Here is a 27,648-nt window from a genome sequence, read left to right on the forward strand (position 1 = left end):
GCATAAACAAGTGCCTTCCTTTGTTTTTATTCAACAATTCTGATTCCCCCCCTTTGCTGTGCATCTCCTGTAAAATCTCCCCCGTCTCCTGCACCTTCCTCCCTTTCCCCCCTCGGTTTCTCCATTCGTCCCTCCAAGGACACAAGCACCAGGTCATTAACTTCTTCCTGCTGGCATAAATTTGAGGCATATCTATACAGACCGCTCCCAAACACAGACGTTCGAATGCTTACTTGGCCGAGGGCATGTGTTTGATGAAGTCAAGCGGAGCTGAATTGATGGTCTCTTCTCTCTCGCCGCCTGTGTGCCTCTTTCGCAAAATTGCAAGTGGATGCAAACATGTCATTTTCGCTGCGCTATCCACCTGCGATTCCCCGAGCCGGCCCCACAAAGCCTGCTGACAGTCAGAGGAGCGAGCAGAAGGCAACGGGGAGGTGGTTTATGACAAGGAAACAAAAGCACTAGTGTTTAGTGAAGGAGGGTTGTATCCCACATTAGGCTGCTGCTGCTGCTGCATTGGCCTGCCACTGAGCTGAGGTAACCATGGCAACAGGCTGCTGGAAGACGGTGGAGCGAGAGTCAGCCGACGGGAGTCAGTGGGCCTTCAGATTTTGAACAGCAATAGAGATTAGCTCAGAGCAAAACCCTAAACCTCACACTACACGCTCCTCTGTGACGGGCATTGATGTTGGAGGAAGAGGAGAGTACACAAAGTTTTTTAGGCAGGGATCCAACCAAATAGTTGACATCAAAGCACTTATGCAAGTGCAGCCTCTTAAAGCCAGTGCTCATGGCAGTATGAAATGTAAAAATTATGCAGAAAGAGCAGCACAGCTGACAGCATGGATAGTGAAGCAATGAAGATAAAATATCCAGTGATACGTCTGCAATCAGTATACAGTAAATTGCATGAGTTGTGAGCAGTGGATCAATCTGGGAGATTAATTATACTGTTAGGAGATGTAGAACTTGTTGCCGTGATGTCAGTAGTCATAGCCATGGCGATAGAAAACAATGAGCGCAAAGGGAGGTGAACAACACCTTATGTAACAGATCAAGGGCAAGACATGAGAAGGCTCACTGAGCTCCAGAGAGCAAAGGCACAAGAGTGTGAGGGCTGGAGGAACAAGGAGGAATAAATCGATACAACAAAATCTAGACGGGAGGTAAGGAAAAGACAGGAGATGAAGACAGATATGGGAAATGTGCAGAAGTAAAAACAAGCCATAGACCGACTGATATCAAATCTTCAGGGAGCTTTTAGTCTTTAGCTGGAGAGGTCAGAGATGAGATATTATGAGATCCTCGGATCAGAACAGAGGCACGAGGCACCGTGGACAGGGTTTTGCGGTGGTGAATGCCGGAGCAGAGATTATTTACTGAAGAAATTGTGCCATGAAATGAATATGAGGAATCGTCAGAGGGGCTTTCTTTACTCTCCTCCTCAATCGACATAATCAAGTTGGACGAGACACCCCCTTTCTCCGGGGAAGATGCTAAAAACTGTGTCCACACTAATGGCGGTAAAATCTGAAAACACTGTCTACATGTGCAAGGGTTTCCAGCCACAATTAGAGTTTTGAGGTTATTTTCACAAAGAAGCCGTCCACTTGAAAACAGAAAAACAGCAGGGATATAAACACTTCCTTCCTCCTTTTCCTTGTACTGAACTGCTGTTAGTACATAAGGAAATGCCGCATCAACAGCCACATCTGGTATCACCTCATGTTTGTGACCTCACCCTTTGTGAAGATAGCTTGGTACTTGTACATGAAACGCTCAGCGCGTTCACCAGTTCATTTGATCTCTCACCGGCGTTGAGAATTCAAGGAGCGATAAGTACGTTGGCCCTGACAGCTAAAAGCACTTGGACTTAATACATGCAACTAGATGAGCGTCGTCAATTTGACGACACATGCACTGCTAATACAGACAACCAGATGTAAAACGTGCAACAAACACAACACAACCAAAAGAGACAATCACGCCGCAACTACACCCAACACAACTTGAAACTGATGATGCTTTTCGTAAAGCGCTTGTGTCTATTTGCATGTATTTTCTTCCGTTGCAGTGCGTTGAGCTCTCAGGGCTCAACGTGCATAGTGATATGCGCCTGGTGTGAACGATTTGTCACTCCTCTATGGTCTACAATGAAATATCTACTGAACTGTCTTTAGATTTTTTACACACAATTTTGTCTCCCTTCAGGATTCATTGTGATAACGTTGGTGATCTGATGATCGGTCATTAGTTCAAATTTGAATTTCTGCTGCAGAATCACTGTGTGCACACTCATATGTTATTGTAAAACATTAATTCACAAACCTCACTATTACTCGTCAATAATAAATTGTCAACTTCGAATGGATACTAGATTAAATATCACCAAGCAATAATCGCGTGTCCCTCAACTTTGTTGAACTTTTGTTTGCAGTTGAGTGGTGGCAGAACTGTGGCGCAACAGTAGTTTAGAACAAATGTGCTCTGATCTATCTTAGTCGGTGGTATATAAATTGTTTGTGTGCCAACAGCTTATCTGCTGAGATTGTTCGTTGATAGATGACGGTGGTGAAGCCCTTTACAAAAAACAAATGGCTGCAGGTAGCTGAGCGGTGTGCATACAGCCAAACAATGAGGGATAGCTTTGATTATGGTAAGCACGCACGCACGCACGCACGCACGCACGCACGCACACACACACACAGTACCTTTGGATCACTCCAATGGGGAGGCCAGAGGCTTTACCTACCTGTGGGCATGAGAATTAGAGAAAGGCAGACCGAGTCTATAGCCTGGAGCTCTTTTCACTATTCAAACATACCGATCTACTGATGCTACCTGCTCCTCCCAAGCTAATGCGGACTGGGAAAATCCTATTTACATTTAATCCATATATATGATCCAGCTTTATATTTTTTCAGCAACCGAATCAGAATATATTTCCTTCGCATGAAATGTGAGGTTTTAAAAATAATTAACAAAGTATATGAACAAAATGCGATACCCATACCCATACTGTGATCATCGTCACACCAGGTAATTACTGTAGCAAATGTCTTAATTGCTGTCCAACGTATTGACATAATTGGCTCGGCTAATGGCGCTTCACTTTCTCCTCTTTCTCTGTCCGAATCTAACTGAGACGTTTTTTACTGCGAGGTTTTCCGCAAACTAGTCTAGCCCGGCCCCAAAGGAGCTGTACTCTCTTTTCCCCAAATATCAATCACTTCAATGAGATTGTCCCATTAAAAGAGCTTTAATGGGCCTAATCACTGAGGCGGGAGCTGAACGGTGAATCGCTTAAAGAGATTTGTGTGAGGAGAGACACCAGTGTGACTTCACATCTCATACATGAATACTCTTAAAGATGATTGACAGGCTTTTGTTTATCGTAAAAGGTGCAGGGTTGGATTGGAGTTCCCCGCCTAATGGCTAATAATAAAATGGACATAGATAACACAACAATGTTGTGAGCAGTGGTTCGGTTGAAAGCTGTGCAAGGGCACACAAGTGCATTAAACTGTCAGGTAGTGTGAGTATAGCCAAGAGTCTTCGGAAAGCTTTCTTGCCCCTGTTCACATACTTTGCAATTTAAATCTCTTTGCTGACCCCTGACTTACTGCAATTAACCTGCCTTGCTCATTACACAGAGCTGCCGCCCGTCTCCATGGTAATACACTTGTTAGGATCTGTACAAACTGGCCAAGACATATTTAACTGTAGGCTACAGATAACTGTAAGAAAAATTCATATCAGGTGATAAGTTATGTTCTTTTATTAGGTTATGCTAGTTATTAGTACTAGTTCTTGTTCTACGAAACAATGTCATCAACCATCCCAAGAATATATCGGTCACCCATCGTCTGTAAAAAATAATGATGTTTTGATTTTTCATGCTTGGTAACTACTGCAGAACAGTAAATGTAAAACGCAGCCCATCACTTGCAGGAGCATGGTGAGTGTGTGTCGCTGCAACAAATTCAATTTAAAATTACATTTGGACAAAAAACTATCAACTCAAAGTCCATTTACTTGTCGCGGGACTTTCAACCATATTACATACAGTCCTTTATCACCGGATAGAGTTTTCTTAGTCGTCATGGAGATGGATCTGCTGGCATGCGAGTGTCGGCAATTCCCAAGTCAGCAACTCATATTTACCACAATTCTCATACCACATGAATGAAGCACAAATGTCAAGCATCAAGACCTTGTCTTAATGACTCCAACCGGAGCTGTCAACCTTATCATAGTCTACAAATGTTCTCATTTATCAATTGTCATGAAATGTGTTTTTTTATTCTGTACGGCCATTCAGTTGCTGCCATTTATAAATAACTTGTGAGGTAAGAGATCCTTGGCGCTTCAGCAATGCACGGCTGTCTGTCTAGTTTTCTGCTCGGCCATGGGTGGAAGGGGGAGGACAGAGAAACACGGGGGAGTTGAGACAGCTGATACATATTTCATCAAGGTATTGTGGACACTGCATGAAAACCCCGCTGAGAGACGAGGGGTTGGGGGTGAGGTGGACATCGCTATGACTCCCCACATAAGTGCTTTTCTCCTTTTCCAGTAACCTCTAGACACATTTAAAATATCCTTGAAATATTTTTGCTCTAATTGCAGCACACAATCATTACTGAGGCAGACCGTATAGCTTCACTCCTTTTTGCCAAATGCAAATAACAGCTTATATCAAACACAGCACCGGAACCATTCCCCATGTGCCGGCAGGGAGACTGGCTCTAAATGTCAGAACCTCACACCTCATTATAAATTATACAGCAGCAGTCATCTAGTCACCGGATGAGGGAAGAGGAATGTGTGCGTATGAGTAACACAACACAATAGAGCATTATACAACATACTATACTATAATTAAGGCTGGACGAGTTAGAGGCAACTTAATCAGTGACCCCGGCCGGTTCTTCTGACTCGTGGCAGATGCACTCCTTTACTGGGAGAAGTTAGATAATTCCCACCACTTGCAGGCCCTGCACAATATTAACATGTGCTGGACCTCTAACCTGATATCAGCCTTTTATCCAACTCATGGCATTCTTTCAAACTGCATTCCCATACATTAGCTAAAGAGCAATGTCATTTCTGTAAGCTGTGACTACCAAATATTGACCACAGTTGCATTGTGGCTGTGTTTGTGAGGGTGCCGAAGCAATAATTATAAAAAAAGGTGAATTCTCTGTCAAGTTAATATAATATGACCTTTGAGGTTCAAGGTCACAGTTTGCTCAAAAGGAACCAGGTCGTATGGCACCACCGAGAATGCCTACAAACAAAATGTGTCGCTGGTCCCAAAGGAAAACCGGCGAGGTTCCGAATGCCGACGATGAAGCAGATTCACGATCAACAACACAGTCTTTGATTTCAGCTGGTTCGCCACACGAGACCAGAAAACGTACAAAATAATGCTGGAACGTGGAAACCGTGACGAACTGGCAGTTGCAAGAGGGAAACACCGAAACGGAATACTTGAGGGCGGAGAGACAACTGGACACAGGTGTGACAAACACCGAGACAAGGTGCGAGTGTCAAAATAATAAAAGAGGAAAATACGACAACATGAGGGATGAAAAAATCGTAACCGAACCAAAGCAGAGATGTGACACGACCAAAATAAAGAATACCGAAAAACAGAAAGTCCAATCAGGGAAAGTCCACAACCGACAAAACAAAAGTCCTTCAAAAGTTCATAGAGCCCCTAGAGTTCTCGATAGGGGCAGAATCCGTACACAGACGTGTTCAGAAGTGTTGGGACAACTGCGCACACCTCTCACTTCATGCAAATAATACTAATAATAACAAAAGTTAGAGAAATCCCCTCGATTTCAATGTTGGAAAGGTTTGGTGTTGGAGGCACTGTCCGATGACTCAACAAGCACTGAGGCGTACCGAGGTCTTTGAAGGCCTCTTCGCTTGACAGCCAGTCACTCACGCAGGTTGCAGGTTTCTCATTTGACCATAGTTCGACCTCAGCGGCCTCAGAAACCTTTTTGTCATGATGCCAAGCAGTAAACAATACATCCAAGCTTCAAAAGTCCCTTCACAAACCTACCTGGTGCCATTGAGATGCCACAGGCAGGGTTCTTTTTTTCCGGGTTTGTGCTCCCAGTCTAATTTTATTTACCGCTTAAGTGCCCTTTGTATTTGCTGGGCAGAGCACTCTTCCGCAAATAAACCTTTGGCATTTCTCAGCAAAGTACAAGGACGGCTACATCTCGGCGCCACTGAGCGGCAGAAAGTCTCTGTTCCGGTTCACATGCTCCGTCCTCTGCTCCTCAGGGGGATTATGATCGCTCTGCGAGATGTCAACGGGAGTTAATGAATATCCCCTTTCACAAAGCCCGGGTAATCCTGCCAACAAAATGCCCCCCCCTCACTGATAAGATCTGCCATAATACCAGGAGGGAAACCACTGGCATCCAGCTCTCAACCACAGAGGGATTTTTCACGCTTTGATGCCTAAGCCGCACTCCTTTTATTTCTTTATTTTGCAACACTCTGATGAAATTGGGTGCAGTTATTATTTGGGGATTTGTTGCTGGTGGTGGCGGCGCCAATGAAACAGTCTACCTCCTGCTTAATCTACCCTCAGTCTACCAGCACTGTTGTTGTCTCATTTTGTCAGTGCTGCTCTCATCTTCTTCTTCTTCGTCTCTCTCTCTCTCTCTCTCTCTCTCTCTGTTCCTCTCGCTCTCCCTTCGTCACTCTCTCTCCATCCCTCTCTCTCTCTCTCTCTCTCTCTCTGGTCCTCATCTCCTCCAAGGTGTGAACAAGTAATTGGCAAATCTCCTTCATATAATCCTTTTGTGGTGGAAAAAGACAGGATATTTTCATATTAATAGACCTAAATTTGCATTTTAAAGCACTGTGCTCATTTCCCCAAGATTTTAGGAGACGGGGAATCGTTCACTCGACTGTGAGTCTTAAAATTTGTGCACCTCTGCCTCCCCCCCCCCCCCCCTACCCCCTCCCCCCCGGGGTCTGTGCATAACATTCATCCGAGAGTTTTAAGCTCAACTAGATCGCTTTTGATATCTCAATCAGTTGGGTAACTGCTCCGGGAGAGGAACTACTGTGTGTCCACCTGGTTGGTAATTACAACTGTTCAAACACATTCACCCCCAGCCAATTACTAACTGTGGAATAAGAATCATCATAATCATCGTACACATTCAAATAAACAGTTTTTACATGATAATTAATAATGAAAGCATGTAATTGAGCTTTTACTTTGAAAACAGCTTATCTGCAGTTCACGGCTGCAGGCAAACCCAACCAGGCTGTAGGACTGAACACAGAGCCAAATAAGATAACTCACACTTTATTTAGGCAACGTTTAAATAGCCGTTTTTTTTTTGTAAACCAACAGAAAATCAAATCCCATCCCCTTCTATAATTTGAATATCGGCAGTGGGCTGATACACCAATTGTAAAAGCAGCTTTTTAGGTGATCAGCCAATGCCAAATAGGGCTGCAACTCATGATTATTGTCATTATTGATCAATCTGCCAATATTTGAAAACTCTTGGATTGAACAGTAAATGTTTGGCATATGACGGCAAAAATGATAAATGCATTGCTGTTGACGAATGTCTTGTCAATGCACTAATAGACTTTAATAGAATTAATTAATTGTCACAAATGCCAATATTCAAACTGTTTGTCGCACAAAGTTCAATGTGATTTATCTGTTTCTATTGGTGGACTTTTCTGCAGATAAAGTTTGGGATTTTGCATTATCACTCAGTCATTTTTATGTACTTATTTTTGGTCAACCATGTCATTATACAAAGAACCATGTTCTCCTTTCAATCAAAAAGTGGCTGCTGCTTCAATAGACTGTAAAATACATCCCCTCCTGTGTGCCACACGCCTTTCCCAGGGATATGAGGCTTTTTGGCCATAAAAGTGAAGAAGAGCAAATGGAAAATCTTTGCTTGAACTGGAAACTGCCACCGACAGTGACCCTCTCAACACCACACGTTTGAAGTCCATCCTGTCCAGCTCAGAGTGCACTCTGGATTGGTCATTAAAGATAAGGCTTGACCTTGTTTTAGTTCACTTCATCATATGGATGTGAATCTGGATAACATGAGCTGCAGCAAATCACTGTCTCCACGATATTGATCCTTGCTCTAATTTTGTCATTTAAGTGTCCTTTCGCTGATTAAATCACTGCCTAAGCAGACACTTATGTCCATGATGCTGGATCAATTATAGTCATTGACATTCTGTATTGGCTCTCTACAGTGCCGTTAAATAATAAATGAATGCAGCCTTTAGACTCTCATGATGGGTGATATAGTTCCGTGGAGACAAACTGGGTAATTAGTCGACATCCATTAGGACGTGTTATTACAGGTTCTGACTTTAAACCGGCAGAGATTTAGTCTCCGTCCCCAAGCAGTGACAATAATTACGCAAACACGGAATACACACGAATGTCCACAGTTCCATGACAGTAATTCATTAGTTAGGTGGAGTAAATGTATTGGTTACATAGCCTAATCCAAATATTTTACAAACGTCAATCTGCCCAAGAGCAGTAAGGTGACAGACGTTTTTTTTTGCCATCGGCACATTGTCCTCTGTCAGGAAAGGCCACACCAGTAGGGAATCCGTGTTCCTCCTCGCCATTGATCGCTTCCTGTTTTGGACTGGAATCCTTCCCCTGATGCAGTTTCACTTCTTTCTTTTTTTAAACTTCTCTTGAATGCATTCTTGGTTTTTGCACCATTGTTTCTGCCATAGTTGCTGGAGCCAACTCTGTCTCCTTTGCTACAGTTGCTCCACTCTTCAGCTCCTCTTCAGTGCGGGGAATGTCACCACGGACACCAGATTTAATTATACTACAAAATACTTGTTGCCGACGTGTGTTCATAGGTAAAAGTCACGCAACCCAGCTTAAATCAAGTTAAAACATGTTGTTGCTCCTAAGAGTTATTAAATGGCATGCAACGTATGACTGTAGCGGGATCAGGAGAGAGACATTTAGTGACGATTGGTGTGTCTAATTTGATAACAGATTGTATTTTATTGAACATAATTTCAGTTCCACTGTTTTGACTATAAAAGATGCATGGCCATTCGCTGTTCTTAGCACGCAATCAGTGAGCTGTAATTAGTGTAATCAATATTAGTGAAATAAATCCTCCCCATGTGGTGCCACTGGGCTCCCTGCACAATAACAAGGTTAGAAAAACAAGGTAATGCTGAGCCATTCCCACAATGACGTGTGAAAAAATAACATTCTCAGATGAGCTGAAGTTGAAAAGACTCAAATCAGCTGTCTGTTTCTTAATCATTAGTTCACAGTTTACACTCCCGCTATCCTGCGCACTTTCAGCTCATCCTAAATAGGACAAAAGCCTGTCATATTTATAAGCGGTTGTCATCACTCTGCGCTTCCTGCCACCGCTGACGCCACAGTGGGAGTGATCCGAGTGGAGCATTGTCTGATCTGGCGTAGGCTGGTTTCCATCCGTCAGTAATAGCGCGTGATCAGAGAGAAACGTTAAGTCTCTCCCTCGCCCCTGACATCCAGTGCTAATTCATTGGCAATTTGGCTCCATACATCTCAGCGCAAAGTGATTGCATGCCTGTAGTTTTAGCCTCTGCTTTTTCGGGCTTTTAAGATGACAAAAGAAATTTGCTTGGTATTAGACAAGAAGATGTCTCTGCGTGTTTTATTAATCTTGTTTGCTTTTGTTGCTGCGGTTCAAGGGCACTTAGAAGGGCAAGGGATGTATACAGTGGTAAAAGACCCCTTGGGGTAGCAGCACCTATGGAAGGTAGGTTTAATATTACTGTGAGAGACACTTAGAAAATGCCTTTATCTCAGACTGCATGCAGAAGAAGACAGAGGAACAGGGTTGAATGTGGCAAGGCAAATGAGAATAAGACAGATGCCATAGCTCAGCAGGTTTCACGAAGGTGTGGAATGTGCTTTTGCAAATGCACACCTCCACATCTCCCCTCGAATCAATCACACCCTGACTGACAACCGCAGATGTAACTGTCTCCTGCTCCTGTATCCCTCCCCGGCGCTCTGGCAGCACAGAACCGCTGAGGCAATCTGAGCAGAGGCATGTTATGCTCTTATCTGCCAGCATGGGCCTGAGACAGGCGACACTTTCCTAACACGGAAAAACCAACTGATTGCAACAACTCGTAATCTCCCACAGCCCCACAGCCACAGCGATCCAGACAGAAGACCCAGACCCCCTGCTCCCACCCCAGGCGGGAACTAAGCCCCTGAGTTAGATTTCGATATATTTGGTCCTCAGCCCCGGGAGAAAGCAACAATGATTCCTCTAAGAGTTCATTTCAGACGTGTGGGAGGTTGTTTTTTAGTGGAGTAAAGAGAGTGGATACAGTGTATACAGAAGTGCACACAGACGCATGGTGACTAGTATAGCTGTATACTGTAGCTCTTCAATGATACAGAGGAAGATGTTTTTCCCCCTTCTTCAACAAGCAGCATTGGTTGTAGTACTGGTTACAAGTGGAGCCTGGTATACACTATAGATGGTAGGTTTAGCATCTTTCTTCCATAGGTCCAGTCGTGTTGATGCTACTGTAAATGACCAGACTGTCAAAACTCCGTATGAATTGGGTCAAAACGCAGCAGGAGATTGTCCGGGTCAGACACGTTCACAATATCAGGAACATTTCCGGAACGCTCAGGCAAAAAGGGTGGCATCTGAGTAGAGCGCCCACTTGCTCGCCATGAATCTTCCGGAGATTTTCCTTTTGTCTTCTCACATGGGCTCACTCTGATATTTTCAGGGAATGTTCTACCAGGGGGCAGGCAGGACAAGTTGTGGAAAATGTGTTGAGTAACATTTGCAGGCATTTGCGTTCTCACATACAGCGTTCAGGAAAATTCAGTGCGTGTCTGAAAGCATGCATGGAGTCACAGCGTACTCAAATCACAAATAGCAATGTCTGACAACAGCTGACCCCCCCGCTGTTTATCAGTCTGTGAGGGAAGTTATGGGTGAAAAAAAATTTTAACAGCAGTTTTACTTTGACATACCCAGGATATTCATTGTTGTCAAAGATTGTAGGCTAAAAAAAAAGTGAAAGGCCAAAATTAGTGAGGCTCAAACCACCAAAGCTTTTTCAGCAAGACTGTATTCCTTCCCTCCCACATGCATTTCTATTAGGGGAATACACAAATAAAATCATTCCCACACATGGTGCATATATTATTGTACAATGGAGACGTTCCTGAAACTAGCCGTCACTGTGTTTGTGTCTAAATCCACACGTCTCGTTCAGAACTACTATCCCACATATAGTAGCGGAATCATAATAAACACGTGAATCATCAACTGTGTGGAAAGTGTTTTGACAGAGCTAAAACTGGACTCCGATATTAAACCTGTGTGTATGACCTTCAGGTTGGATGCGGCGACATGCAGGGTTATCTTTTCGTCAAAGCTAGAAGCACGCAGAGGCGTCTGGACCAAGAGTTGTGACATCTATCACCATATTTCATCAGTGGCTGCATGTGTTTGTATAACCCCGTAGCTAAATGCAAGCAGGGGAGTCTGCAGTGAAAACAAACCTCGCACAGATGGCCGAGAACGAAGGAAGGGAAAATAGCTTTCAGGATGTTTCTGACAAAGCAGACATAATTCGTTAATACATATTGCACACTCTTTCTACTCATTTTTTTTCCTATGGAGGAGGGGCATTTGCAAAAAAACACATGTCTATGAAGCCAGCCATGATAGCTTAAGTGCTCTTTGGCTTGGTTTGTTTGTCTCTAAATGAAAGAAGAAAAAAAAAGAATCAGAATAATCAGAATAATGTTCCAAGGGCTCTTTGTTCAATTTGGTTTCAGGATGGAGGCCATTGCAGCGGCCCCTTTTAATACGCTATTTGGAAACAGCCATGCAGTATAGAGTTTTAATTATTTTTACCTGATGAGTGCCGACATCAGATGATAAGGTCGAATTATTATTACATGAAATGTGAGTTTATGTTTGTAATTCACAAACAGGTGTATAATTAAAAAAATATATGAATTAATTGAAGAACAAAAAATCACTCACTGAATCAGCTGTAACACCAGAACTCTGTGTGTTGCGATTGAAAGCAGGTGAAAAGCAGTTTGCAAGTGAGCAGAGAAGACATAACAGTTTGCTAATGTTCTGGATAAAATGGTTGCAATAGTTAGAGAACAGTAATGGAGAAATAAGTTAAGAAAGCTCATTGAAATTAACAAATAAATGGTGAAAAGCCGAAAAGTGATGGATTAAAGCTATGGTCAGCGAAAGTAATCCGATACACTATATGTCAAATTCTCCACTATCTCCTCGCCATCCGCTAGCTGACCGCTCTGTGTGTGCGCTTCTCGGCTTATGGGAAACAAAGAAAGCTATTCTGCCAGAGCAGCAGCACAATATTCAAGCCAATCTGCAACACGCGGCGTTTGTGCCTGTGTACAGGACAGGACAGGACCGGACAGGGGGAAGGGGAGAGGGCGCTCTGTTTCTGCTCGACAGGTGGGTTACATTGACTTTGAGTCTAGTTCGCCTCGGCGATGCACGTCACGTGCATGTGTGAAGAGCGGAGGTATATCGGTTTGGCTGTCGAGTTCAAACACCAACAATCTTCCGACACCGTCACTTTGAATGTTTACATGGATAGTATATATAGTAAAAAATGGCTGAAATAGCTCAAATGCTTGAGACATCCAGCTTCTGCCGCTAAATGTGGTCAGAGCCTGAGTTCGAACTCGACCAACAATGAACGTTACTTTTAGCCTGACGCGCCGCTGAAAAGCTCTTGACGGACGTGATGCTCCAATGTGAGGCACGTGGCCCCATGTCAGTGTCACTGCAGCGTCAAGGCTGCAGAGACACGAGTGCCTCACGCATTACCAAAGGACAGACGAGCCAAAGTACCGCGCTTACGCTTTTTGTATGAAGGGTCCGCATCCCTACATACTTTCAGCTTCCTATCGTTTTTGTTTTACATCATGGTTCTACCTCGCGCATGCCTTTTATTCCCCATTCACGGATCCAGGAGTCACAAAACTCGGGGTTTGTAGCCGCAGAAGCTTTTGTTCCCCCCCCCTATTCTCTCATTCCTTCTGCTCCATCACCAGCCCCTGCGTCTGTTCCACCTCTGCTCTCGCGCTCTCTTTCGCTTCTCCATCACTCCCTCTCGCTCCCCGCTTCCCCTCCCTCAATCTGTATGAAGCTGTTCCAGAGAGTGATCAAAGCACAGTGTGCTGGAGTTCTTTCCTCCTTCTGTCAGAAGCAAAGAGACAAGGGAAACAAAGGCTCCACAGTAGTCTGCCACAAATAACCTCTCCACTCAAACGCACACACACACACACACACGTACATACCTACTTAATCTATGGCGGTGGTAGGAAAAGTGAGGGTGAGGCAGATCCGTTTGAAAGCAGCGAAGTGTGTGTGCTGCCACTTGTTGGGTCTCTATCGTGATCCCCGGCATAAAAGGATGCAGCTTCTAATTATCTCCTATTCACACCAAACTGACGCGACACACAAAGAAGGACTTGCCTGGTAGGGGAATCGCCCGCTGCTTTGTGCTGCAGAATGGGAATTTAAAATCTGTCACGGCCTAAATAACAGCGTGAGCTGCAAAGAGCCTAAACCAGAGTACAAGAATATGTGGTTATGTTCAGACGGCTCTATTATCGTTGTCCATGGGGTTTGTTTTTCCCCCACAAGATCTCCTGTCATTAGACCATCTATTCTGTTTGGTTGTTTTTAGACCGCCATCCGGGGGACCTGTGAATGATATTCCAATTTCTTCTGGAAGCAGGTCCCACAAGAGCCTGCGGATGAGGTCTTTGAAGCCTCCACTACTGTGGACATTTTGATGTTTGCACGCCTTTCGCCCTGCGCACTCACATCCAAAAGCACTCCACTTGCCCTGCACGAAACCCTCCAAACCCCACTTCACACGTCGGACTGCCTATACACAACATGGTGCAATGTTTTTGCATTAATCAGCAGCCAAGTTCAGTCTGTCACATCTGAGGCCTCGATTTTAAATGAAAGCGGCAGGTCCAACAACACTCTGACTGCTGTTAGATCTGAACAGAGAATGCGAGAGGAGGCGGTGGGCCTGACTTTGATATCACTTGTTCCAATTTAGCCTCCGGCGACAGTGGAGTTTGATGAGAAATGTCTGTTGTTCTGTGTGGGTGCCCATAGATCCAATGGCCAACTAAGCAAGGCAGCAATTTTTCGGGAGAGCAATGCAGACACTCAACTAGGAACTACAGTTTAGAAAAAGATATTTTCTAAGAGGTCTAAATCAGAGACATCACAAATTAGCAATTGATCAACAATGAAACACAATTCACATCCTCCACATCGTTCTTTCTTGTTTTATTCTTCCCCTGCGTACCGGTGGATCGTCTGGGATTGGGGCACCCTGACTCTCTGGTTACCCAGTCCCTGCTCCATGTCTGCTAGGCAGCGGGGAATCTGTGTGGCTCATTATCCTCCATTAGGGTTTTTTTGGCTCAATCAGTGCGGAGGCAGCTCTGGGCCGGATAATGAGCGTGGCCGAAATCACAGAGGACAGGCTGAAGCTAACAGCCTCACGGAGCAGGTGCCGCTCGAACACAAAGCGCACTGTGCTCCGAATCTCGCCGCCAGGACTGCGGCGTACAGTTGCACAGACTTGCAAATATGCATGCTATACTAGCCCACTCATGTTCATCTATGCTTGCGCACATAAAGAGATGCGGCGTTATGCCTGCACAAAAGTCAATGTAGACGGCCAAAGAATGAAAGCAAAACGAACGCCCTCCAACAGTAATGAACCAGAGCCAGACTCGATGCCGTAATGAGGATGACGCTACCTGACATATTGTGTGAGAACTGTCTTCCCGTGCTCTTCTCTTTCCTCAGATAAACACTGGCACCGCAGCGATTCTCTCTTGCCCCCACTTAACACTTTTGTCACGTAATAAACACATCACAAAGCTTTCTCTGATATACAAGGGACAGCAGTTCATCTGTCTTGACTATTGTCTCTTCCTCATCTCTCTGCTCCAGAGGCTGAGACTGCACTCGGGTTGTTCGTCTTTGCCTCTCTGGTAGGCCCATGGTGATACAGACACGCTTTTAATGCCTCCAGTTTATTATTTTGTAGATCAGGAAAATGGATATAAAAGCAGATTTGCCTCTGTCCCTCTCAATGTGTGTATCTCTTTTCGCTCACGTCAGCAGATGAGGCTTTGTCTCGGCTCCAAATACACACGAGTGACAACAGCGAATAGTCCTATCGCACAATATCACACCTTCAACAGTGGAGATAAAGCTCCATTAACCTTCTCAGATTTTGAAATGTTATCAGTATTATATTTTCATGCTGTGGATTAATCTCCCGTTTTGCTCATAATTGGTGTCATCTCGCCCATTTTACTGTTTGAGCAGCTATTTGGATGCGTCTATGGATATCGTTTGTACAGCAGCTCTTCATTTGGATGAAACACCGCAGTTACAGTGTTTGAACGGCAAACACCATTGCCTGGGGAACACGAGATTGACCGTTCACTAAACTCTTTTCCACAAACACCCATTGTACGATCAGAGTTTAGCAACTGTCATTAGGCGTGGCAGAGCTTTCGGGTTTTGGAGGTCTGTGGATCATGCTTGGGCAGCCCCTGCGGCTGTAGTAACAGTGATCCATATGTATGTGGATTGTAGTCTTTTTTTCTCTCCGAAGCTGGAAGTTACAAGAGGAAAAGTGTAAGGAGTTAATTTATTAACTTTTTGGCTTAAACGTGTCATTATAATGCTAACACTGATTGCACAGTGTAATGGCGATAGAAGAACGACGCCATCGGCACATATATTGGTCCCCTATTAACCCTGCTTTCACCCTGTTTTTCTTTTGCAAAGGAACTGCGTCATCCATTGCGCAACCAAAAATGGGAAAACAAGTGTCTATATCTGCACAGAGCTACTACAAAAAAACAACTCAACTTCACAAGAGAAAAAAAAAATCCAGTTGATGGAGGAAAAAAAGCAGACAAAAAAAGGAGAGTGATGGAAAAAAGATAAGACATAACTGAACCTTGGACGGGCAAGGTCCACTACGTGGAGAGTGCTGCAGGACTTGAGAGGCCTCAAAAAAGGGTTTGTGTCTTCTTTCTGCTGGATCAGTAAGTAACACAACAAGCCTACTTATTAACGCTACAGTGTGTAAAATTGAGAAGAACTTATTCACAAAAATAATATATATTGTCCAGTGTTCATATATGTATAATCACCTGCAAGTGTTTTTTCGTCAACTTTGAATGAATTAAATATAGTAACATGAAGTGGACCCGACCTCCTTGTAAGTCCCCATGTTTGCTACGTCGTGTTGAATACGGTTGCACAAAACGGTCCAGAATACATCGCATTTGCGTTGACTGTTGCCTCTTTAAACGCCAAAACCTCAGCTTAATTAGATAGCAAGTTGCAACTGATAAAACCAACAACAGTTGACAAAATGTATGGTTGCTGACTATGAATGAGTTGTCAGGGTAAACTGCACATGTGCCTCATGAGAGCAGAAAGCTTGACGGGCCTTAAAAAGACGTAATCAAGGAGGATGGGACTTAGCAAACAGTCTGTCGTGTATTTTCTTGCCACAACAGCTAAAAAAAGAAGATTTTCTTTAAGCGCTTTACTGCCATAAGCAAAGATATGTACAGATCACGAGACACAGACTATTTCATGACAGTGGACAGTACGTCCCCTCGATGCCTCCACAGCTGATCGCCACGCAGCTCCTTCACTGTGGCAGAAAACCGATCATCCACCGCAATACCTCGCTCGCACTGTTGGCTGTGGGCTCACGGCAGAGACTGAGGCAGTCTGTGACGGGCTTAGGCAGAGATCTGTTCACTAGCTCAGCCATCTAAGCGCTACAAATGACCCACAATATGCTATGAGTGCCCACAGGGGAAATAAGGCTTCCAGACATGAGACTCCATCACCACCGCGCTCGAGTGCGGGAAATGCAGGGGCAGAGAGCGTTTAACCATTTTTGCTTCACTGGCCTCCCGCGTCTTGTTAAAAGCCTATGGCCACTTATGACAGAAAGGATGGTCGAGATGATGAAACGCAATGGGCCAAGAGGAAAGGAGCTTTGCTGCAGAGGTCTGGGAAGTGAGGGGGAAGAAGATCTGAGGGCAGATGGGAGATTTGAATGGTCTTAATAAAGGCAGGTTATGTCATGGTGTGCCCACACAGCTTGGGTTGTGTGTGTGTGTGTGTGTGTGTGTGTGTGTGTGTGTGTGTGTGTGTGTGTGTGTGTGTGTGTGTGTGTGTGTGTGTGTGTGTGTGTGTGTGTGTGTGTGTGTGTGTGTGTGTGTGTGTGTGTGTGTGTGTGTGTAAAACTGGTGCCCGAGGGGCTATGTTGTGAAGATGGAGGAACAAAAACACAGACAGAGCTGCTTGTAAGTTGTTACTTACTTTACCTGTTGCACTGTTGTACAATATCTGAATCACCAATTATGTTGCTGTAGATACTAGATAAACTTTCAGTTACATTCCCTTTCTGCAAAAAAAAGAAAATATTTACCTGCAGCTTCTTCACATTTATTGTGGGAAACTAATAAATCTGGATAATAAATCCAGCCTCCCTGCGCCTTGCTCTGCCAACAACATGAATGATGATAACTTGCGTCTTGTATATATTGTTAAGATTGTGAGTGTTAGATAATATTTGCGTGAAATAATAACTCGTAGTAAAAGTGCAAGCCTCACTTCACACACACAACATTAACAATGGCTACGCTTCCTTCACGTGAGCCAATATAATACAAGGATCTGGAAAAACTGAAGCAGATAAATGACACCATATCTATCAGCAAGTTTTTTTTCTTCTATTTTTGCATTTCCTGTTTTGACTTCAACATGTGTGAAAAGGCCCCTGGTACAAAACCTGGCAACCTCATCGTGACGCAAGATTTCGGGGAGAAAAACTCCATCCGATCTGCATACCGACAAAAAGCAAATATCACTGACTGTCTTCCTGTACCTCTTTTGGCGAGCGCTCACTTTAGACAGTAGTGGCTCCCAGTGAGTTTCAAATGGGTCCCATGCAGTCAGACTGTCAGGATACACATGTTGGCAGGGCCTTTTCGCCCGTCGCCCTGCCGCGAAAAAGGTCAGCGTCGCGCTGATTCAGAGAGCAGCACAGCTTCTTCTGGAGCCAGTCCCACGCTTATCAACATGCGTGATGGCTACCATTCGTGACAGGGTGATTAACCGGTTGTGTCATGCTGACCATAGAAATATCAGGTCCAGAGTGTGCCCACTGCCTGAAAGATGATGAGAGATGTATTTGCTGTTGTTGTTTTAATGTAGGAGTAAAAATTCCTCTCCAGTTTTGACCAGGTGTGAACTGGACAAGTGGCCAATTTGTGTGTGGGGTGGCAGGAGAAATAGAAACGGGCAAAGATGAACCAGATTATAACATATGTACTCACAACCACACTGCGTCTTCTTAGTGCTGCCCCTGTGTCCTCACTTATCCTACGAGCACTGTTCTGGCGTCGAGAGGAAAATTGCCGCCGTGAAGAGGGCGATGTCTTCTGGCGAAACCCCTTCTGGTCGTCCCTTGGCCTTAGCTGTGTTCGTCTCACAGGATGAGATGAGAAAGCTTTATCACTGTGTGTAAGTGCTACAAATCTACCTTGGACTTATTTCAAAGACAGATATCTGTTACTGAAACTGAATTTAAGATGCTGGCGGCTTTAAGTAAATTCAGCTATTCCCTTGATGAGATGTTCATTATTGTGAAAATAAGAACAATTGGGCAGCAGATTTTCTTGTCTCAGCCAATTACCTCTTAAAGCCTGCTGCAAATGATCATGCAGCTCTGTTAACTAAACGTAACAAGGACAAAATTAAAACACATCAAGAAGATAATGCTCCACTGTAAAATGCAAATGACAACCTCATGTCCTCATGGGCTCAATCTGGATGCCACAAACTCAGGATTTTAATGAAATTCAGAGTCTGAATATAGTGCTGCCTACCGCGCGGAAAAAATAAAAACCTGCTTTTAATAACACTGATGTGATAGTGTCCGTGTGAGATCTGTAGATTCATTAAGTGTCGTCCGTGGAATAAGATTTAAAATGGGAGGGCAGCAGACGGTGTAACTGGGAGATTGAGATTTGACAGGTCACGGGGTCTGGAAGCTCTCTATGACCAAAGGCATGTTTAAAACTGACAATTTGGCTTTGAAATCAAAACTTTTATAAACATCCAAATTCAACAAATTGAGAACATGAATCCGATTTTGACCTATTCTTGTATCTTTCTTTTAAAATCAGATGCATACGCTCAATACAGTCATACGGGCCAAGTGTCTGGTGTATTTTATGTAAATCTTGTAAATGGCTGTATTTCATTTATACTTTTGCAAGTACAGAAAAAGAATCTAAACAACTGAACATTATCATTATTACATTATGCTAATGATCTGTAGAAATGCCAGTGTGCCATGACTTTACTCACACGCGGCTAACCCGAAAATATGGAGTGGATTTTTGCAAGCAAAAGCTCCAGGTTCTCAAATGTGAAAATGCCGTTGCTCTTCTCGGTCTTACAGAAGAAACCCTAAGACGTCTGCAGGTGTAACTATGTGTTCTCAGATGTTTAGTTTATTCGTAGACCGAATGATTCATCGAGAGGGAAAACAATCATTATACTGTAGTTGCGGCCCAAACACAACAAAACGGGCTATTGTACACAGTAATCTACAGATTCCACAGTGACACATCCACCTCAGGATTGTTTCAGTGCCGCTGGGCTGGAGGTTATTCAGTCACGTCAGTTTGTTGAGGGCGTTTGGAGGAGACACACAGAGGAAGAGGAGTCCTGACCACGTTATGAACAAGTGACACCTGTGCTACTAAAACAGAGATCACGCCATTTAATCCATGCCCAGTGTAATAGGGCGACCAATTCAATCAATGACTTTTACCTTGAACTTCTGTTCAAAGCACTTCCAACGAGCCGTTAATAGAGAGCTGGTCTATAACAGCAATTACATGACTCACATAATTCCTGATGATGTTCTACATCATCACGATTCCCGTATGGATTGGAATAAAATGATTCATGCGTTTAGGCGTCACAGATTGATCATTTTGGGCTCTTTGATGTTTCTTAAAATAAGGAAGTGCGTCTGCCGCCGCCTCTACCTCTGTTCCTTGTGCCAGTGCCACCTCCCACCCTGTTACCCTCAAGGGGATTTATGCCATCGTTCTGTTTGAGGGAGCGAGCTCGGGGACTCGTAATCTGTGTTCAGCTGTCAAAGTGATTTATCCAGCCAGCTGCAAACATATGGACCTGTGTGCGTGCGCGTCCTGTGTCTATGTATTTCCATGCGTATGCAGTTACGTACACTGTGCTTGTGTGCTTGTAAGCATATGTCAGCGCAAAAGAGCAGCACAGAAGAAGAAGAAGAAGAAAAAAAAAAGAAAAGCTGGCGCTGGTGGATGTGCTCATCCAAAATATTTTCACTCCACATGAGCATGATTGTAATTTCAAGCCTCTCAGGGTGTCTTCATGTGGCGCATTGACTGAGGGAAGATAACTGGCCGAGGCAAACATACACATCCGCGTTCTATTCTGTCTTCCCTCTGAGCCATTGCTCCCATTTAAATATACATCCATCTGTGTGTGTGTGTGTGTGTGTGTGTGTGTGTGTGTGTGTGTGTGTGTGTGTGTGTGTGTGTGTGTGTGTGTGTGTGTGTGTGTGTGTGTGTGTGTGTGTGTCCGGGGGGAAAACAAAACAGGCAAATTTAACAAGAAGAGCTTATTGAAGTGAATGTTTTATGCATTGCACATAATGACAGAATGTCATATCTCTCCCCCCTACAGGATAGCATGCACACAGATACCTGCCGTCCCCACAGCAAAGCCGGCTACGCCAGCTGCCCTGGCTCCCGAAGATAAACCCTAAACCTTGAATGACAGGATGAGCACTTTGTGCCCCCCCCCCCTCTCATTTTCCCATTCTTTTTTATCTAGTCTATGACTCTCTCAGCTGGGCCACTTCTGATTCTTCCAACTCGACAGATGTACAGATCTCATTATGTCAAAGCCTTTGTGATTGACAACCTAGTATTTTCCCTCACGTGTAAAGTGCACAATCACAAAACACGAATGCTGATAGGAGCCAATCAGACGGCGAGGATGTGAGGTTGTCCCTGCGTCTCTGAGGGCTGCAGTGGAATAGGATGGCGCGGTGCTCGGAGCCCAGGAAACACATCGTGACGAATTACAAGAAGAGATAGTGGAGCTGGGTGATAGGGGAGATGAGACAGACCAGGTCTTTAATGTGTTACCAGGGGAGCGTGTACATGGGGTGAGTTAAAAAGGACCTGGGCCTCTAGATTAGTTTTCAATCATGCAGCTGTGTTTAGTTGATTAATACTGATCACTGTACAGGATTACATTAAAACCATAGGACATAATTTAAACACTTCATGTATATTGTCAGGATTTTTTTCCTTTTCCATGTAAAATTATTTTAAAGTTTTGCTGCCATCCGCAATATTAGATTTCATCATATTCTGTACAGTTAATATACCCTGATGCCATTCAACGTAAAATATAATCCACTTCACGTTAACTTCTGTATTGAAAACCCTGGATGACAGACAGAGGAAAGGTAAGCGATGGGAGGTATGTCATTACATAAAGCGGCAGGGCAAATTATACCCACGATGCACTCCAGCGAGGCCGACGGCAAATGTTTGTTTTAACACCAATAGTAGACCCGAGTTCGAAAATAAACATTTGGCTCCCAGATGTAGGAAACGGAAGCAAACAGCCGCCGGTTGATGAGATCAGGGATGATCCAATGCGGGAGTCAAACAAAACTCCAAACAAGAGCAACACGTGGCACAAACTACTGGCTTTAACCTTTTTCGTTTTCCTTCTCTCCAGTCACTCACACGAGCACATTTCCACACTGCATATTTTAAAAACGAGCGTTATGCCATAGGTAAAATACTACAGTGGGAAACAAAAACAGGACTAAAGTACTGCGAGAAGTTTGCCTTCATGGCGACTTCGAGAAGTCAGGTGAGGCAGAACTAACTAATTAAGTCTGCATTCATGAATTTGTTAATTCATCATAGGATTTTTGGTTTTGGTTTGGTTGAGGCAACAAAATTAGCCTTTTTGCCAGGAAAAAGTCTTTAAGGCAAACTTCTCCCTTGTGCCGTGTCAACGTTCCTCTGACGTCTCCGCCCTCGACGTGGTTTCACAACAATTCACACCTCCGTTCATGTGAGTCTGACGACTCTGTTCCACGGCTCCCAAGTGAGCGCGACAACTCTCATGTGAAGCTGAGCGGCAAATCACTCACAAGGTTTATGCGACCGCCAGTCGATGCAACAGCGTGGGGCGCTACCAATGAGTCTTACAACTTCAGGTTTGACTTCTGGCTTTGGTAATATTGACTTCAACTGTACTGAACATGGGCTCCAACCAATGATTATCTTCGTTGTGTCTCACACGTTGTGTCTCTTGGTGCATGAAATGTAAAACAACAACAACAACAACAACTATTCAGAACCATGACGTCTTCAAATGTCTTGTTTTGTTGAACCAAAAATCAAAACAGCAAACCCACTCAGTTGACGATGATATGTGACAGAGACAAGCGGGAACTCCTCTGATGAGAGAGTCAGGGGATATTGGGTACCGTGTCATTGTTTCCCCTAGAAAATCGACGGTAATCCATGATTTTTCTGCCGATTGTTTATTCGACTAATCGTTTCAGATCAACTTCCATCCCATCATCGCCACTACCCAATGTGTTTTCAGTATCATTACCGATTATTCTATCTGTTCCTTCCTTATCATCTTATTTGTCTTTAATATTGTCTGTCTTGTGCGAAGGCTGTGGTCTCATTTAAATTAGTAAGCAGACAGGACTTTGGTCCTAGAATTAAAAATAAATAAGTTTATCTTTTAGTACAAATGAAAGGTGACATCCTAAAACTTCGATCCTGTGAGTGGGGCCAGTGTGGCAGAGGGGTTGGAGGAGACCTGAGGGGAGGTGACCCGTGCTGCGGGTCAAGCATGGACTCACACCCCGGAGCACTGGCTAGCGAAAACACGCCTGATCTGATCAGACTTGGTCAGGTCACATACATGTGCACATTCACAGGCAAGTATACACAGTAACGGTCATATGCATGCACACATACGCACACACACACACACGGAGCTTGGCAAATATGCTCCTCACACATAGAATTGGCTAAATGAAATATTCCAAGGCGTGAAAGAGTGGGAGAGATGAAGGGAGGTTATCAACGGACCATTTGGAAACATCTGGGTCCACGATCAGTATCTCCCTCACTCTAATTAGCTTCCCCTGCATCCCACTTTTTCCCCTCTCCATCTTGTATATTTCTCCAGCAGTAAATATCTCCTCTCCACCTCACTAACCATCCATCCATCCATCTTCCTCCCCTCTCCTCCTCCTTCTGTACCACTGCACCGAGAGGCCCACAGTCCTCCGGTTTGGCTCTGCATGAGGCAAATGCAGCGGCACTGTTCGCACAAACACACACAGGAACACACAAAAAACACACACAGGAACACACAAAAAACACACACGCACGCACACACACAGGGTTTGATGTAAGGTTGGTTTCTAATACCATTGTCATGGTAACACTCCCTCGCTCCTTTGCTCGCGCAGACGAACAGAACAGAGCGCATAACCCAGGAATCTGTGAGGATTCTTATGTAACCACACAAACCCCACGCACATACACAAAGACAGACAGACAGACGGGGGTGAGTCAGTGCGAGACCACATAGTGAGAGCATCTGTCATCAACGTTATACCTTTCACTGTGACAAGAACAGTATGTACTGCTGTGCTACTTCAGCCTCATTATGAGACACACTCAAGCGCACACACACGCACGCACCCAACCACCCACCCACCCACGCACCCACGCACATCCGAGGCTTCTACGCTGCTTCACTAGGTAGCGAGAGGTGGAAATAGCTGTTTAACTAGTTATGGCAACACCACAGGCTCATGTATCAGCATAGTAATTACTACCTCCCGGAGGGCGCCGTACATGGAGATGGTGTTGGGTAAGTGGGGAGAGGCGGGCTGCAGAATATGAGAATGGGGTCAGCGGAGGCATCACTATAGATATAATGAAGTGAATGGTAATTTCTCGCGGCAGAGCAACATGGGAGCGAGTCGTCGTCGAGGAAACAAAAAGGGGAGATAACAACTTGTACTGGCCTATTTATACGCAGCGTATGGGCTTTAAGTGCGAAAGGCATGAGCAAAGTGCAAGTGTGAAGGCGCTCGAGTACACGGCATCCTGTGTATCAGACTGGGAAAGGGAGCGTTCCTTGGACGCTGCTCTCCACCTCCCTCCGCTGCGGGCACGGGGCATTTCATCTGCTGCCTTTCACCGGCCCCGGCGCCACAGCGATACATCTGCGCGCGTGTTTGGGTGATGCATCGTTTCTCGCTGCTGCACAGTGCGACCGGATGCCTGGCGCCTGATTTATAGACTTAAAGACATCAAAACGGGATGAAGGTGAATGGGTTCAGGAGGGTGAGATGCATCCCCTTATGTTCATAAAGCCTGGGGTTTCCACAAGGAGGACCGAAAAGGCCAAAGGTCAGCTGTTTCTCATTTCATCTACTTTCGGCTGAAGTGAACTCGCTCACACAACCCGACTCAGAAGCCCGCAGGGTTTCCTCAAGGTGGAGCTTCTCGGTCCCCGATCAGGCGAGCTCTACACCTGTAACACCTGCAGGAAAGGAAAGTAGCAGCAGCAGCCGTTTGGAGCTCTGCAGCTGCAAGGCAGATTTATAGCTGTCACTTAAGACGCCACGTGCTCCTCCTCGGTAACGTAGCAACACGTCAGGACCACAGACACTCTGTTTGGGTAGCTGTGATTGGTCAGCGTGGGCTTCCTCGTGATTTCTCCGACAAGTAGAGATTGATCAGAGTGAATGCAACATGAACATATTCTCATTATCGTCTCCATTTTACTATTACATTTTTTTATATATATATACAGTTAACAAAGCTATCTCCACTCCGAACCCTCTGCCCCACCAACAGTCACAGCTCAGTTCATCCATTATGGTGAATTAAACAATGTAAATACGACAAGTGCGAGAAATACACTCACCCTGAAACAACGAATCAGTGCGGACCACACGACCATCACACCTACCACAAAGCGAAAGAAAGAATACAAACAGTTCCTGTGGGGAATATACTATAATCAGAGTATCTTATGTTACATCTGTCTAGTGTCACGGTGGAGAAACCCAACACTAAACGACAGATCAGGGCCGACTGGTACTCGACCATGAATCCTGATAAAGAAATAGGCATGTCAGTGTCACCACCTACAGGTAAGGATCTTACAGCTGCTGCTTTTTTGTTTTTTGATTGACTGTGATTGAAAATAACTGTGTAAAACTCTGCTAAAATTAATGTAAAGCAATCAGAACCGAAATGCAATTGAGTTTGTTTCTGTGAAACACAAAATATTCGGCTTTGAAGAATTTGGAAGACTCACTTCCTCTCACTTATACATATTGCAGGGCCTTTTATTTTAAAATTCGAACTTCAACCAAAACCTACGGAAAAAAATGAATGAATTGATAATGATCTAATTAAATTCAGAAATGCGGCCAGCTGTGCCTTGTACTTCAAATAGGGGGCCCGCCTATAAAATGCACCGTCACTCTGATGTATTTCATGGCCTGTTGCTCTATCGGAAAATTAGGAAAACTCCTTCATGCAAGTAATGTAGAAAGCGCTGAATGGATAATCGTGACACCGGCGCTTCCGAGAATGTGTGGATTGAACACTGTATAATGGATGATAAATAGTAATACAGTTATCACAATAACAAATCCGAAATCAACAGTAGGAGTGTTACTCGTGGCAATTCCACAACGCACTTTGGGAATTGGCTGTGTGGGGTTTAGTTCCAATTGAATTGAATTCGTTGCTTGTTCGTTCCCATTTAGTCAAACCGAAGCAAAAATGCATAATTGCAGTCTCATTCTGCAATCTCATGAATGCAGAAAGTATTCATCTGAGACTCCAACCGTTATTTTTTGGGCGACTCCGTTTTCCTGCCAGAGAACTAAGCTGACGAGCAGCTCAGTCCCAGTCGTCTCGTCTCGAGTTGCTTCGAGGAGGTGGGGGTGAGGAGGAATGGTAGTCGGAGGCCAGTGGCCCACTCACAACCGGCTCCTCTAAATCATCATGTTTGCTTCCTGGAGGAGCCCGTGGGCCAATCATCTCTGCTCCTCCAAGAAAGAGTGCATCTCGTTTTGTGGCACAGTCGCTGGTGCATGAAATCTGACTGTCAGGGTCTGTTGACGCACCTGCCTGCAGACACCGACTGACGCTTTTGCACGCGCACACACACACACACACACACACACACACACACACACACACACACACACACACACACACACACACACACACACACACACACACACACACACACACACACACACACACACACACACACACACACACACACACACACACACACACACACACACACACACACACACACGCGAAGCTGGTAATTGGGCTCATGAAGCCAAAGGACAAGAGCGGCGAACTCTCACTTCCTGTCTTTGTGCAAGTGTGAGTGTGTGTTGAGTGCGCGAGGGGCTTCCTGTGTTGCCGTTCAAATGCCCTGGCAACGCCCTCGCCCTCCTCAAACCAGGCAATTTCCTGCGAGGCCATCGGAGTGTGACAGCAGCAGGTGCCTAATGGGCGAAGCTCAGGAAACGGCCGCATTACCAAAAAAACCCCAGCAAACTCAATTGTATTAATCCTCGGGATTAGCAGCTTTAATTCTCGACACGTTCCCAGTTTAAAAAGTCGTATTTTCCTCGCTGAAAATGGGAGCGGCACGTGAGGGGAATATTCAGCCGTATTTCGAGTGTTGCAGGAGAGTTTACCTCCTTGTTTTAGTTTGGTAAAGGGAGGTTGAAACTTTGCTCCATAACACATTAAAGTCTCACTACATGAGAAATTAGGGGGGGACGGGACTTTTCCTGGGGAATAAGCACGATCACAAGTCTAGGACTCAACAACATGTAGCTTCAGATCTCTGGTTCACCTGTCAGTTCAGTGATGGCCGCGGTTCTTGTTAATTAACCCTGCGATCAATCCCTGGTTGATTCCGAAGACCCCATTGTCTTAACCCCACTCTGCACGATGCCCCTACGACCACTGAAAACTGTCAGTCTTAATCTCTCTTTCTGGCCACCGCCATCCAGTCTCTCTTGCACACACGCACACACACGCACACGCACACGCACACACACACACACACACACACACACACACACACACACACACACACACACACACACACACACACACACACACACGGGATTTAGATTACAGCAAACGGCGCAAGCTTCATGACGATGAAGTGTGCGTGCTCTGAGGGCGAGCCTTATTGGAATTCATATGATGTTTGTTGACTCCCTTCATATAAACAGGTGGCTGTGTGGAGATAACGTGAGGCATATTGTGCCGACAATGATGCACAAGCGCGC

At 44.8% G+C, this 27,648-nt stretch overlaps 1 long non-coding RNA gene across 2 annotated transcripts; it reads left to right on the top strand.

Moving 5' to 3' along the window:
* The first annotated feature begins 1,069 nt into the window (after positions 1–1,069).
* On the top strand, positions 1,070–22,478 carry LOC118319407. Of its 2 annotated transcripts, XR_004795983.2 has the most exons (4): positions 1,070–1,166; positions 2,535–2,656; positions 15,930–16,192; positions 20,919–22,478. It is a non-coding gene; the product is annotated as an uncharacterized LOC118319407 (long non-coding RNA). The 2 variants fall into 2 exon arrangements; XR_004795984.2 differs by lacking the exon at positions 15,930–16,192.
* The last annotated feature ends 5,170 nt before the right edge of the window (positions 22,479–27,648 follow it).

This window comes from Scophthalmus maximus, chromosome 9, assembly GCF_022379125.1.
Source record: "Scophthalmus maximus strain ysfricsl-2021 chromosome 9, ASM2237912v1, whole genome shotgun sequence".
In the NCBI taxonomy this organism is placed as follows: domain Eukaryota; kingdom Metazoa; phylum Chordata; class Actinopteri; order Pleuronectiformes; family Scophthalmidae; genus Scophthalmus; species Scophthalmus maximus.